The sequence below is a fragment of the Simochromis diagramma genome, unplaced genomic scaffold (genome assembly GCF_900408965.1).
Source record: "Simochromis diagramma unplaced genomic scaffold, fSimDia1.1 OVJJ01000344.1, whole genome shotgun sequence".
Classification (NCBI taxonomy): domain Eukaryota; kingdom Metazoa; phylum Chordata; class Actinopteri; order Cichliformes; family Cichlidae; genus Simochromis; species Simochromis diagramma.
In genome coordinates this window covers 5,937,632-5,950,516 of record NW_024387375.1, presented here as the reverse complement: position 1 = coordinate 5,950,516, position 12,885 = coordinate 5,937,632, and the positions used below count along the sequence as shown (strand labels likewise).

The following is a 12,885-nucleotide window of genomic DNA, read 5'->3' as shown; positions in this document are numbered from 1 at the left end:
AACACAAATAATGCACGTATAATGCTAAAGTGGCTTCAGTAGCTCAGAGATATTCAACAGAAACAACAGTGATCTCTCCCACGGCAGCATTTTCTACAAATCTCCCTTTTAAATTGAAATGTGCTCGCGTGTGGCGTCTCCACCTTTCACCATACCCCACCTGCAAATTGTCAAGACAGAGAATCATCACAGAAACTATGGTACTTTGTGACATCAGACATGCCTGGCTACCATATGTCACTGCAGAGCAGAAGAATGCTGGCAGTTTCACACAACTGAGGAGGAGTTAGACTGAGCTGTAACAAAACACAGGAGGTCACTTGGAGTTTGGCTTCGCTCAGCTTTTCATGCCAAGCAACATTCCCCACCTCAGGCAAGAGTGCACCCACACAGCAGGCTACAGGTAGACAAAAACACTCCCTTGTTTTTTTCAATATCCTTCCCCCTCCCTAATCTTCTTTATTCCTGTGATATCTTTTGTGGCACAGGTATGCAAACCTAAATCCATATGCATAAAACAGTTCCCCTCTAATCCGCAAACACCCTTCTTCAGGATGTACTGTATTATCTTGTGCAATTTCACACACACTGAGAGGCAAGATGGCTGCTCTCAAAACTGGTCCATCTTGTTAACACGCATGAACACACCAGGGAATAGGGGAAACTGTTCACAGGGACTGTAATGTGCCGATGTCAATGAGTAGCCTCGGAGCAAAACTCACAGTGCGTCTCTTTCTGACACCAGCTCATCTAATTCACTCCAGGTGTGAGGCCCATCGGCACAGAAAATCAGGCGTAATGTGCAGACGCACAAACAGGTGTGCATCGTGAGGTGTTCAAGTTTGGAAAAGTGAGAGGGAAAACAAAAGACGAGAAGGGAAGAGAAGAGAAGAAAAAACACAAAGTAGTGGACAACTGTGAAGGGAACAGGAGAGTTAGATGGTGATAAAAAGATAAAGTCAGAGCCTGACTGACGTACTGAAGAGAAAGAGTGTGGGACTTGGAATAGAGGGAGAGATGAAGAGAGAGCTGCTATCTGATAGAAGGGATTTGCCCTTCCCTGGAACAGTAATTTACTAAAGCCATTCTACAGAGACCCATCAGTGGCGATCTGCTGGCAGATTAGACAACAAAACCTCATCCCTCGCTTTCCCTCCAGCCAATCAGCGCCAGGCACCGAGCAGAGGGTAGAGGATGAAGGGAGGACAGTGAAGAGGAGGGGCAAAATTTCCTGTCACTGTTGAAATCGGGGAGGCCACAAACACAATGGTACTCACAACACATGCACGCAGAATACATACAGGAGATTGAATTGGGCTCAGAGCTGTTGTGATTGCATTTTACCATCCTCGGGATAGAGCAGGTAACACTGTTTGGTTGCAAGAGCTGGGGATTTGTCATTTATAATCAGTTTTATGCTCTTGTTTCCCCTGGACTCACTTTTCCTTTTTTGCAGTTCGTATCATGCCCCAATGGCCCTCGAAGCATTCCGCTGCTGTATCAGTCCAGTCACTCGCCCGCCGTCCAGCGCTAACCTAGCGCTCTCCGACTGCCTCCTCCCCATCCCACTTCACATGCACTGCAGAGGTTGTCAAGTGTGCCCCAGCTGTGCAAGCAGTGGGAACTGTTTACAATGGTACATCATCAGTGAGACCCAGGAGCCCCAAACGCTAGCAGAGCTCTCACAACCACCGCTCAAGTGTTTAGCACATGATGTTAAATATTATACACCTACTGAACAAGTCAGTGACCCAGCATTAACGAATGCAAACTCTGGAGTTTTCCCAGCTTTTCATGCAAACTTCTTTTACACCCTTGTAGCAAAAAACAAAGAAATTCTGAAAAAAAAATGAATGCAAAAGGCAGCAAAACTGCGATTTAAACTTAAATCTGGAAAACTGGTGGTGTGCCAAGTATTTCCAACAGCTCCAACATACGTCTATGCACAAATGCTCCTCTTGGCAATAGACATCCTGTGTCTCCCTCTTTAGCACTGACGTGATCAAAACAAAACAAAAGGGAGCTGTTCCTTCCCCTCTCTACCATCACCGTTTCCCGTCTGGAGCTGCTGCCCAACCTCACAGGACCCCTAAAGACCCCTGAATTCCCTGAGGAAAGGGCTGACATCACCCACCCATGTCTCCTCTCAACTATAACCTCTGAAGGCACGACTGAAAGGAAGAGAGGAAAAGGCAAGGCCTTAAATGGAAGCTCAGCTTTGCAGTCTAAAAGCTGCATGTGAACAGTCAGAGTAGCAAAATTTCCTACAGCCTAAATCACGATGTTCAAACACCGGGAGACCTCAGACTGAGAGAAGGTGTATTTACAGAGTTGTGAAGCGAAAACTGAAAAGTTGTGGATGGGACTCTTACTGAAATAGGGTTGCTTAAGGTCTAACACTTGCTCATGTGGAACACCTCGAATCATTGTTTAAGGGCAGGTTAAACTAGTCTTGGGCCTAAACAAGAACTGCAATCAAAACATGAAAGAATCTGACATGTTACGTCAACTCCTAAGCTAATGGATATAATACACTTTGGATCTTCTCCTTGTACAATCATTCTCTTGTTATTTCAGGTTCCAAATCACTTCTTTGTGACTCTAGGTCACTCTAAAGCACATGCATATTTTCACACACACACACAAAGAGCAGGTGATAGAGCTGCTCGAGGAACTTTTTTGAATAATTTTTTACTGTTTTTTGTGGTGACAAAACTTCTTCTCAACATGACCCGAAACCTTTCTGGCTCTGTTTAAAATTATTAACTGTTACACTGCACCTTTGCGTAAATCAGGATTACACTGCTCGCTGTTTCTTTCTGTCACAAAAAGTGTTGTAACCCAAATGAGGAATGAGGCGTGACTTCAGTGAATATGGATTCAAGGAAATATAAGCTCAAGTCATGCTGAAACTACGCAGTTAGAGCTGGACCGTAATGGCGGGTGAAATAATAATAATTTAAAAAATAAACATTAAAATATTGTGCTCTAAAGAAAAAGTCTTACTTAGAGTCATGTGGTATGTGCACAAAACTGTAGCACATGGTGTAAAACGCTATTGCGTAATGTAACAGATGCTGTTTCTATTCTGTTGTAGTCTTAAAGTCTCAACATGAACATACCACTAATGTTACCTTCTGGTTAACCTAAAGCCTGTTGGCATGCCCACAAAGTACTTGCATAGATAGAGCATTTGTGAGCTGAAAATTGTAACTGTAAAAGTGCCCATCAGCGTTTGTAATGCTTAAAGTGTCACAGGTGTGTTTTATGGAGGAAACAGAACTGAATCCACAATCGCTGGCGGATGAGCACGCCATTAGTCATTCAGAGTCGTTAGTGATTAACTGCTCGTGGTGTGGCTGCAGGACTTAAAGCATAAGAGCCTGCATGAATAAACATGAATAAACTGTTTTGGGTTTTTTGTGCAGGGGTAACGGTAGCTACACATAAGCTTGAGAAGCAACTTCACTCTTTGTTGGGATCGTCGTAAAATTGAGTTATAAGCCACAGAAAATTCACAAATACTGAAATACGATATTAATATGCTATAATATGATCCTTCATTTCTGCACTACATTGGAAACCTCAATTCAATTACACATTCACACAAACAGTGTTCTTAAAACACCTTTTTAAACATTTAGTAAGTGTTAATCTTTAATTCATTGCTAAGGGCACATGTAAATGTCCTTTTACTAGTTGCGGTCTACACAGTGCATGGAAAAACAGTCGTGTGTGGCTCTGGCAAGGATTAGCCAATTCAGGGAAAATGACTCAGTTAGGCTTGAACACTTGAAATGCAGGATCCACACCGACTAAACTACAAATGCAAAAGCCAGTTTCACTGTTGCACAAGATCTTAGAAATCTGAAACCCTTGAAATAGAAGCTAAATACCTGGTGTTTTTCTTTAATGGATGCGATCGTTTGTAAATGCCGAATTTCAATTGCATTTGATTTGAAAGGTCACATACACCTGTGCAAATGACGACAATTAAGACATTCAGCCCAATCTAAATGCTGCATGTCTTCTTTTCAGTACACATGCATTATTCTCTCCTTTTCCCACTCAAATTCCAATGTCTTATATTCATCTTTTCCACCAAAAATATGTTTTGGGTTTTTTGGGGGGGGAAATTACATGGATTTAAGCTACAGGAAACCAACCCATCAACAATTCACAGCAACATTTTCCCACAAAGGTCTGCAGTGTCTTCTCCTTGGTGGATGTAAGCTGCGCTTTGGTGAGGCAATATTTCTCTCCGAATAACCTTCGAACCAAAAACAGCAACTTCGAATAAACGAAATGTTTACATTCTGCACCCATGTTTTCTTTACCTTTATCATCACAACAGCCATGCAAGTCAGTAAAGCAACAAAGAAGATGCACGAGTTAAGTTTTCGGTTTGTAATGATTCACAAAAGTGAAAGGAGACGTTTTCCTTTTAAAACCACTGCACTCCCTCGCTTCCATGATTCATACAGTTAACGTCAGCAGGTTAATCTTAAACTAGATGCATGATTTCACACTGCTGTTTCAAGCATAGTTTCACTTCAACTACACTTCGTTTATTCACTGTAAACTGACTTCAACATGGTTTGAAATTTTTGGGTAATTTGTGGGAAATTCCCCGCAACTCCCTCAGCTGATTCTAAAAAAAAAAAAAACAACAACCCACAATTTCAAATAACTGATGGGGAAGTGACACGGATTACTCCAGTTCTTGTCAGGAATGTTAGAAAATGGTGGATCAGGAGCTGCTGGAGCACTCCAACAGGAAATGAACTCTGACATAAGAGCTATGGACCTTGGGGCCTCGACTGCATCCTGGGAAATTATGGCACTGAGACAAGAAATGACCCATGTCACCACCAGGAAACCCCAACTCAGAAAAATCCATGTGCAATCCTCTAAAATGGCACAGTAGCTATATTAATGACTGTTAAGTGAGGGTGCTTTCAGAAGCACAAAGAGGAGTAAACACAAAAATAAACAACACCAAATCAGTATTGAGTTTGACTACTCTTTACTTTTAAACAGTGCTGTTTCTCCTTGGTATACATGTATGTAGCGTTTAAAGTTTGCCGGGTCAATTTTTCCAAGTATCTTGGGAAACGTCAAGTTCTTCTGTGGTTAATCCTGTCTCAGTAGCTTTAGCCTCATCTTGTAATCCTAAAGTAACTCCATGGTGTTGAGCTCCAGATACTGTGAGGCCTCCAACATAAGTGTCAATACTGAAAATCTGTAATTCTGTATGGTTGGGATTACTGTTTCACCCTTCTGATTAAATTTGGCACAGATAAATCAACTTCCTTTGCTGGGACTGCCTGACGGATGCATCTAAAATGTCTAGAAGTTTTAAAGAGTACTGCGTGTCAGGGTAGCCCTTCCGGAAATCCTCTAGATTAAAGAATTTCACGTGATTCATCACAGGGGTTTTTATTAAGCACACGCGTATGTGCGTTTGCCTAACAACAGTAACAATCAGAGTAGGACAGTCACAACCAGGTCAGCACAAAGTGTTGCAGACTGGTGGAAATCATGATCTGTCTTTAATGCAGACCAACCAACCAGCGTCACAACAAAGACAGCCAACAACAGAAAGAAAGGGAGTGGGCAGAAAGAAAGCACAGCCTGTGACGAGGACAGCATAACAGAGTGTCGGCCAGCCTAGGTTCCTTTTAAAAAAAGTGGTATGGCTGTGGGTTGAACCTAGAGAGAGCCTATTCACAGCTTTGTCTATATGCTGTAGCTGTGGGAACAAAACTCTCCACCGGAGCCACTGTCTGTGCTTCTCTTGTTGCTTTTTTTGATCTTTGGTATCATTTCTAACTTCTCCCCTTCGCAGTTCCCTTCTTTCCTGCTTAAACTCACTATTCAAACAAACAATCTCAAGTGACCTACGCACTGTATCATCCACATCGGACTACGCGCTCTTAGTTTTATTGGCGGCCTGTGCACACTGACATCAGTGTAGGCTGAAATCCCCAAATCCTTCCACTCTGTGAAGTCAAATACCTGAACAGACGGACACAAGCACACTACAGTGGATCCCGCTTTAGGTGTGTCTCCTCTATTATTAAAATAAATATTCACTGACGCCGCCATCAGCCGTCACTTTCTGTTTAATGGCAGTTTTCCAAAGCGTGAGACAATAGCATGGGCATCATTAGATAAGTGGTGGCTGGATGACAGGCGGTGCCGCTGCGATCGATAACGGCAGGCACAGCCATCCGCGGGCTGAGCGGTGCTTACTCATCAGCCTTGGGCACGCATGAGCCCACGCTTGGGCCAAAAACTGGGACAAAGCCAGATAAGGGATGTGGAGGTGTCAGGGGCCTACTGCCTGTGATAACAAATGGCTATGAAAAGCCACCTTATCTTCTCACCTTAAAGAGGATATGATGTCCGTTGTCACATAGCTGCCGAATGGCCAGAACCATGCTGACAGTTATGTTATGAGCGTGAGGAAAGGTCAGCTGCTGTTGCTCTCATTGCGTGTACATAAAGTAGTGTATATGTTTCCGTTCCCCACACAGTTTCATTGCCCTTATTACTCAAAACAACCAATTCTGAAACATTTTGAGTCGAGCTAGATCAAACACGAATACTAACCACTAACAGCCAGGTAATGATTTGCACATGTTAAAATGCCTTTGGCAAGATACAACTTCAGAATACCTAATCACAACATTGTAAAACATGTCCCCTCTCCAGATACAAGGTTTTTTTGTGCAGCCATGTATATGCAGGAGAGAGACAGCGTCAGCACGTATTCACGGTGGAGATGCCAAAGGCCGCCACAGTGCTGGCCAGATCCCCCTGAAGTGGTATCTGAAGCAAATGTCTAGTGACAAGGTGGTGCCCTTCACCGCGGCTCAGACGACCACTGCGCTGCTCTCCAAGGGCAAGAAAATCCAGTGATGGAGGGCGCCATGGGGACAGAAATAAACAAAAACATTTTGTGAAAACTAAAAAATAAATAAATAAATAAATACAGGAGAGAAAAGAGGAAGCAAAGGAGCAGCGTAAGCAATCTACACAACTCATAAATGAAAAACTTCCAGTGGACCTCTTTTTGAGGCCTCTGGTTGTCTGGGTCTGCAAGCCCTTTCCCCCCCCCTCGCTCTCCTCTCAACTCCTGTCCCTCTCCTTTTTCTCCAATGCTTATCAGTCTGTGATAAAAGCTGCCAACCTTAATTAGAATATTTCCGAAACAGAACACTTCTCAGCCTCCCACTCTCCACCTCTCCTCTGTCTGAGCATCGCAGGTGTATGCCGACACCTCCAATAAAGTTGTCAGACCTCCAGGCAGAAGCAGCTTGTAAGAGACGTCACAATAAACAGACATCAAGTCGGGATAATGCAAAGTAAACATCATTGTCTAAGAGAACTAACAAACCTAAAGCAGGTGTTTTTGGGGGGGGGTTTGACCACACACAAATCTAAACCCAATTACAGCTTCACCATCTCATTTCCTACCTCTGCACACAGTCTCCTGTTTGTACACTGCCAAACACTAAAATAATTTCTGCACCACATTCAACTAACCACCCAATCTAATTATTGCTAATAATGAGTTAAAATGAAATGAAAAGCAAACAGCTGAGGTGTGGATTCTAGTTATTGCTTTGTGTTTTGAGTTGCAATATTATGGCTGACAGAAAGAGCTTCCAGCCAGTCTTCACAGATAACAGCCCAACCTCAAAGTTTCTTTGAAATACACAAGTTGCTGTTACACAAACCTCTTTTTCCCCCTCCTTTCCCAGTGAATTTAATCCAATTGGTGATGCTCCGAGGGCTCCACCGCTAAACAATAAGACTGCAGAGAGAAACATGCCGTTAAAATGAAATGTTCGAAAAATCCAGCCCTCTAACGCTCTCTACTTTCACAAAAGATGGACATACAACAAGTTGTATCAGAATACACAAAACTATTGCTTCACTTAAAAACACATATAACACCCACAGCACATGCCACGACTTAGGACAGCAAGTACAAGCAGAAAGTTTTAAAACTCTTAAGCAAAAAAGATAACGCCTCTTGATGATATACTTAATAGTGAAAGTACAGTTTAGATCTTGTGATTATAGTTTAAGTAGCTTCCTTTAGCTGCTCCTTTATTTGCGAGGAGTCACCACAGCGGATGGATTGACATGTTTGCTTTGGCTGGATGCCCTTCCTGAAGCATCCCTCCCAGGGATTTGTGTCTCCTCCCAGCACTGAACCGGGGACCTTTCACATGTTAGGAGAATGTGTTAACCACCGCACTATACACCCACTTATACAGATTTTTCATAATTCCCTTTCATCAAATGAGGTTACCACAACCTAAAAAAAAAAAAAAGTTTAACTAATTTACTTCTCAAGAACGTTTCAGACACTCCCTCTTGGGACTGTCCAGTGTAGACTAAACCTGACAAGCAGGTGCTGGCTGGTCGTCGCTTCTCATGATCATATTTGGTACAATCTGCAGTTGCTCTCGTCCAGCCTGCTTTAACACGACCACTAACATGATGACATCAGACTCACATTGAAACAATAAGAACAACTGGAGTGAGCCAAGTCTGCAAAACAGCTCCAATTAATCAAAATGACTTTGTTTAACTTAAAAAAGACAGACAATCTTTCACTAAAACTATTTTATACTGAATATATGGATTAAATATTTAAGTTGGTAGATTTTTTTTTATAATACATGTACACATGCTACTGTCTTTGTGCTTGGAACACTGACGTTTTAAGTACTACTGAATGAGGCTCAATTCTAATTTGGCTTTTCGGTAATACTAGTTCAAAAGGAGGGTCTGTGTTAAGACTTGTCTATATCTCTCCAGAATAGTCATGACAGCTGATTGGTCAGGATTTGATCTTTTTTTCTACTACCATACTGGATTTTTTCTAACAAACAGCCAATCTTTCTTCCCATTTTGCCACCATTCTTCCTTAAAGGAAGAACGAAACTGGCTCCATTGTTGCCACTTTCTAACTCCTAGCCTCACCTTTGACCCTCAGCTCTCCTCTTCTCCACCCTATCCACTCCTTTTGGCCTTCCATCCCCATCCCCCTTGCATAAACACATGACCAGGCATCGTGAGTGGACTTCCTTCAGGAAATTCAGGACCACCACCGGGGGGAGAAGCTCCAGAAGAGAAAAAAAAAGTCAAACAATGACAAACACAGACTTCTCCTGCTCACTCCAGCCCAATTTTGGTTATAAGGCATTAGGACTTGCGAATGAGATGAGGGCTAGGTCAGCACGACAGGTTAAGACAAAAATGAAAACCGAGTGTTGCTTTAGTGTGGGAAATGAGTGTGAGCGTGTGAGCGTGTATGCATCCACAGATTGCAAACATGCTCAGAGTTATCCTTTAATACTTATGTAGGTGGATTTCAGAGCAGTCTTTTTGTTGCTTTTTTTTTTTTTTTTTTTTTTTTTTGAGTGAGAGAGGTTTCAAATGTCTACAGGCTTTCAACAGACCGTATAAACACTGACTCATCCAAAAACCATCAGAGGCCATTATACCCTTAACATGATAATCCAATGGAGCGTGTATTTATGCATGACAAATCTCTCATTTTAAGCTAGCGCCCTGCACAGTCCGCAAACCTCAGAGAACTTTAAGGATAAGAACCATGTTGGCAGTGTGTGTAGGTGGTGCAAACTTTGTGCGTGCAATCATAGAAGCAGAAGTCCAACCTATTGAACTCCGGGCAGTGGCCTCGTTTTATTGGCAGAGCCTCAATCATAACATCTTATCTACGGCCATGCTGAGTCATGGAATTCAGCTGTGTCCAATAGCCAAGCAGCAGGGTTACTTATGGCTGCCATTGATTGGTTGATCCCTGAGCACAAAGCTGAAAGGGCACATACCAGGAACACAGCCTGAAGCAGAAACTGGCAGCAGTTTGTTCACACTTTGCTTTACTCAAACATCCTTGTAGCGGCCCCCCAACAAAAAACTGAAAACCCACTTTGTGGCATCACACTCTCACTTTCCCTCGTTCCTAAAGATCTCCCTTCATGTTCAGGCTCCACAGCTCTTGTCCTTCTGTTGTTTAATTGCATTTGCAAAAGAGAAAACACGGCCGTTCGTGTCCAGAGGTCACCATTCCTCTGTGGTCCTTGATGGTCTCAGTAATTTCAAACATTGTCAGCACTGTATTAATATTTTTTAAATATTAAAGTACCTCAATAGAACCGTACAGCCACCATTCAAACCACTGTTCACATCCATAGCCCTTATTTTTATCTAGAAATGTCCAACAATGATGGATTTAACCCTAACCCTCCCTGCAGCTGTCAGACTGTACAATCAGAACTGCTGCCAACAAACATAGATGTTTACATCTGTGCTGTAACTGCAATAAGTTAATCAACCGATTCGCACTACAACCTGGTTTGCCTCTTATCTGTAGTTATTTTTATTTAATTTAATAACTGTACAGTACTCTGTTTATAGTAACTATTGTCCTTAATGTAAATATGTAATAAAAATTGTGTATGTTTCTGTTCTGTGTCCTGTATACTGTTTGTTTGTATATGTGTCTTTCTGGCTGCTGTTAGAACCAAATTTCCCCTTGTGGGACAATTAAAGGATTATTCTATTCTATTCTATTCTATTCTATTTGTGTTGAACTTAAAATTCTCAGATCACTAATTTGTTGAAAAGGGCCAGTGAATAGAAATATTAGTAATACTTTCTAATCTTTTTGTTCCCTCAAAACAGGGTCATCTCCCTCGTACATAAATTGGTCAATCAGGGTACAGAGCTAAACTGGCTCTGGAACAGAACAGGGCCACAGTACAGAGGCCTTTATATCAGCCTGTGCCCATCTGCAAATCTGTAATGAGCAAGAGAGCCGAAACAGAGGGGAGAGAAGAGAACCTCAGTTCAACTGAGGCAGGCACACTTTCTAATGGAAATTCAGATACAATCATCCCAGAATGCACTTCTCTCTGCCTAATAATCAGCCACTAGAACAAGGCAGTCATTGAGAGGAGAGTGACTGTAATCTGGTCTACCAAACTCCAAAGCTGCCCGCTATAATTAGCTCCTTTCTCCATCAAACACAGACTTACAGTGACTCGCAAGCAACCCTCTCTTGTAATACAAGAGGAAAGAGATTTAGCGAATGACGCGTTTTCTGATGAGTAGGAAAAAATTTTCCATGCTTGGCAGGTGGAGTAACTTCACTCTGACAGGTATGCAAGCAGTAAAACTGGAGCAGGTGCAAGTCCACCATTTAATTCAGCCAGCACAGTAGAAATCTAAGAGTCTGGGTCGACACTGCAAAGCGGCCCGTGCTGTGCTACAAGCCCGAGACACTTTCGCCCTATTGAAATAAACTAATCACTACTTAGCTTAGTGAATTAAGTAATGTTTCACACTACAGGGCTCAGGTAATTTCTAATTACCTTTCCTCGTTTTTTTCCCCCCCGGTCCACTGTTGAGAAAACAAGTGAGCTGACATCTTAGATTTGCTGTAAGGAGTAAGTGTTCCTATGCTGCTTCTATTACAAAGCATGAAAAACCCTGGATTTATCTGTTCACATAATATGGGACAGAACAGTGTCCTCATCAAAGGATGCATTCTCATCTCTGGCCTACATGCTGACAAACAAAGCCTGTTCTCCTCTAATCTCGGGAACATGTTCAAGCCCAGGACTCACAACATGATCCCAGAGACAGACTGACAGGGGTGAGTGGGTATGCTGGTAGCTAGCCTGCTGCCTGGGCAAATGGCACGGCTATTAGGGGAAGAAGATGCTTCCTGGAGAGGTGTGACTGCACTGCAAAGGGCCCAATCAAGCACAGAACAGAAGTGCTGACAGCTGCTAATGCATTTACCTGAGCGCAAAGAGACCGTCTTACCAAGAAAACTTTGCATACGAGTCTGTGTGCGTTTCCTCCTTAGTATGGTCTTCCTGACAAGGCTGATTAAGATCAAAGGGAGGAAAACTCATCAAAAAGCACATATTCAAGCACAGCCAGTAAATGTGTGCTTCAACCTACTTGCTTGAAAAGGATGCACGATACCAAAGGCACATACCCATTATCAAGGTTCCTGTTTTAAAATGTCTCCTTTAACTGGCAATGACACAGCAGCACAGACCAAACCAATGGATACTCTGTTTTAAGGCAACGTCATAAAGCTATACAGAGATCTCATGCTTTAAAATCAGCCATTGTCAGTCTTTAATGTAGAAGGATCACTCTTTGAATTAAAAGCACTAAAGTCCAGTGGAAGGACTCACAACCCCCCCAAAACAAAAAAAAAACAGAAAGAAAGAAAGAAAGAAAGAAAGAAAGAAAGAAAGAAAGAAAGAAAGAAAAGGGGGTGGCTTCCAGGGCAGTGACCACTTTGCTGCAGGATTAGGCTGTGGCACACTGGTGACTAGTCCTGGCATAAAAATAGATTAGTAGTGTTAATTGTCTCCATTAGGTCACCCTAACCAGCCCAGAACTTAAAGGACAAAGGAGTGGACATTCCACATTCAGTGAGCCAACATAAATATCCTCACCTGAGATTGGTGAGAAATAACTTGAAAGGTTTTAAATATTTTCTAGGAAGAACACAGCCTTTTGTGTTACAGGTTGAGTAAAGGAAATGAGGAAGTTAGTACAGGTACCCTCAGGCATTAGCCAACTGTATCAAATAGCCAGCCCTGTGCAGCTTTGGCATTTACAAAGTTAATGATACATTCAATAAAGGTTAAAATATATTTTCATGAAGAAAACGTAGTATATTAAGACCCTAAACACGACTTAAATGTACGAAATTACAATAAACAAAGCTTTTTAAAACATTAAAAGTCTATTTTTTTTAAAGCAGAGCATAGTAAGAAATAAACTGAACATGCAAACATGCTGTGACACAAC

The 12,885-nt window shown here is 42.2% G+C and overlaps 1 protein-coding gene across 2 annotated transcripts in view; it reads right to left on the bottom strand.

Annotated features, from left to right (window-relative positions):
* The window catches only part of arhgap35a (Rho GTPase activating protein 35a), a 61,711-nt gene that overhangs the window by 47,553 nt on the left and 1,273 nt on the right, over positions 1 to 12,885 (bottom strand). Inside the window, exon 2 of one of the 2 annotated variants that reach the window (XM_040008986.1) lies at positions 7,746 to 7,822. The exons of the other annotated variant lie outside the window; for it this stretch is intronic. The gene's annotated coding sequence lies outside the window, so the exon portion shown is untranslated. The remainder of the gene's footprint in view (positions 1 to 7,745; positions 7,823 to 12,885) is intronic. 2 annotated transcript variants of the gene reach the window in all.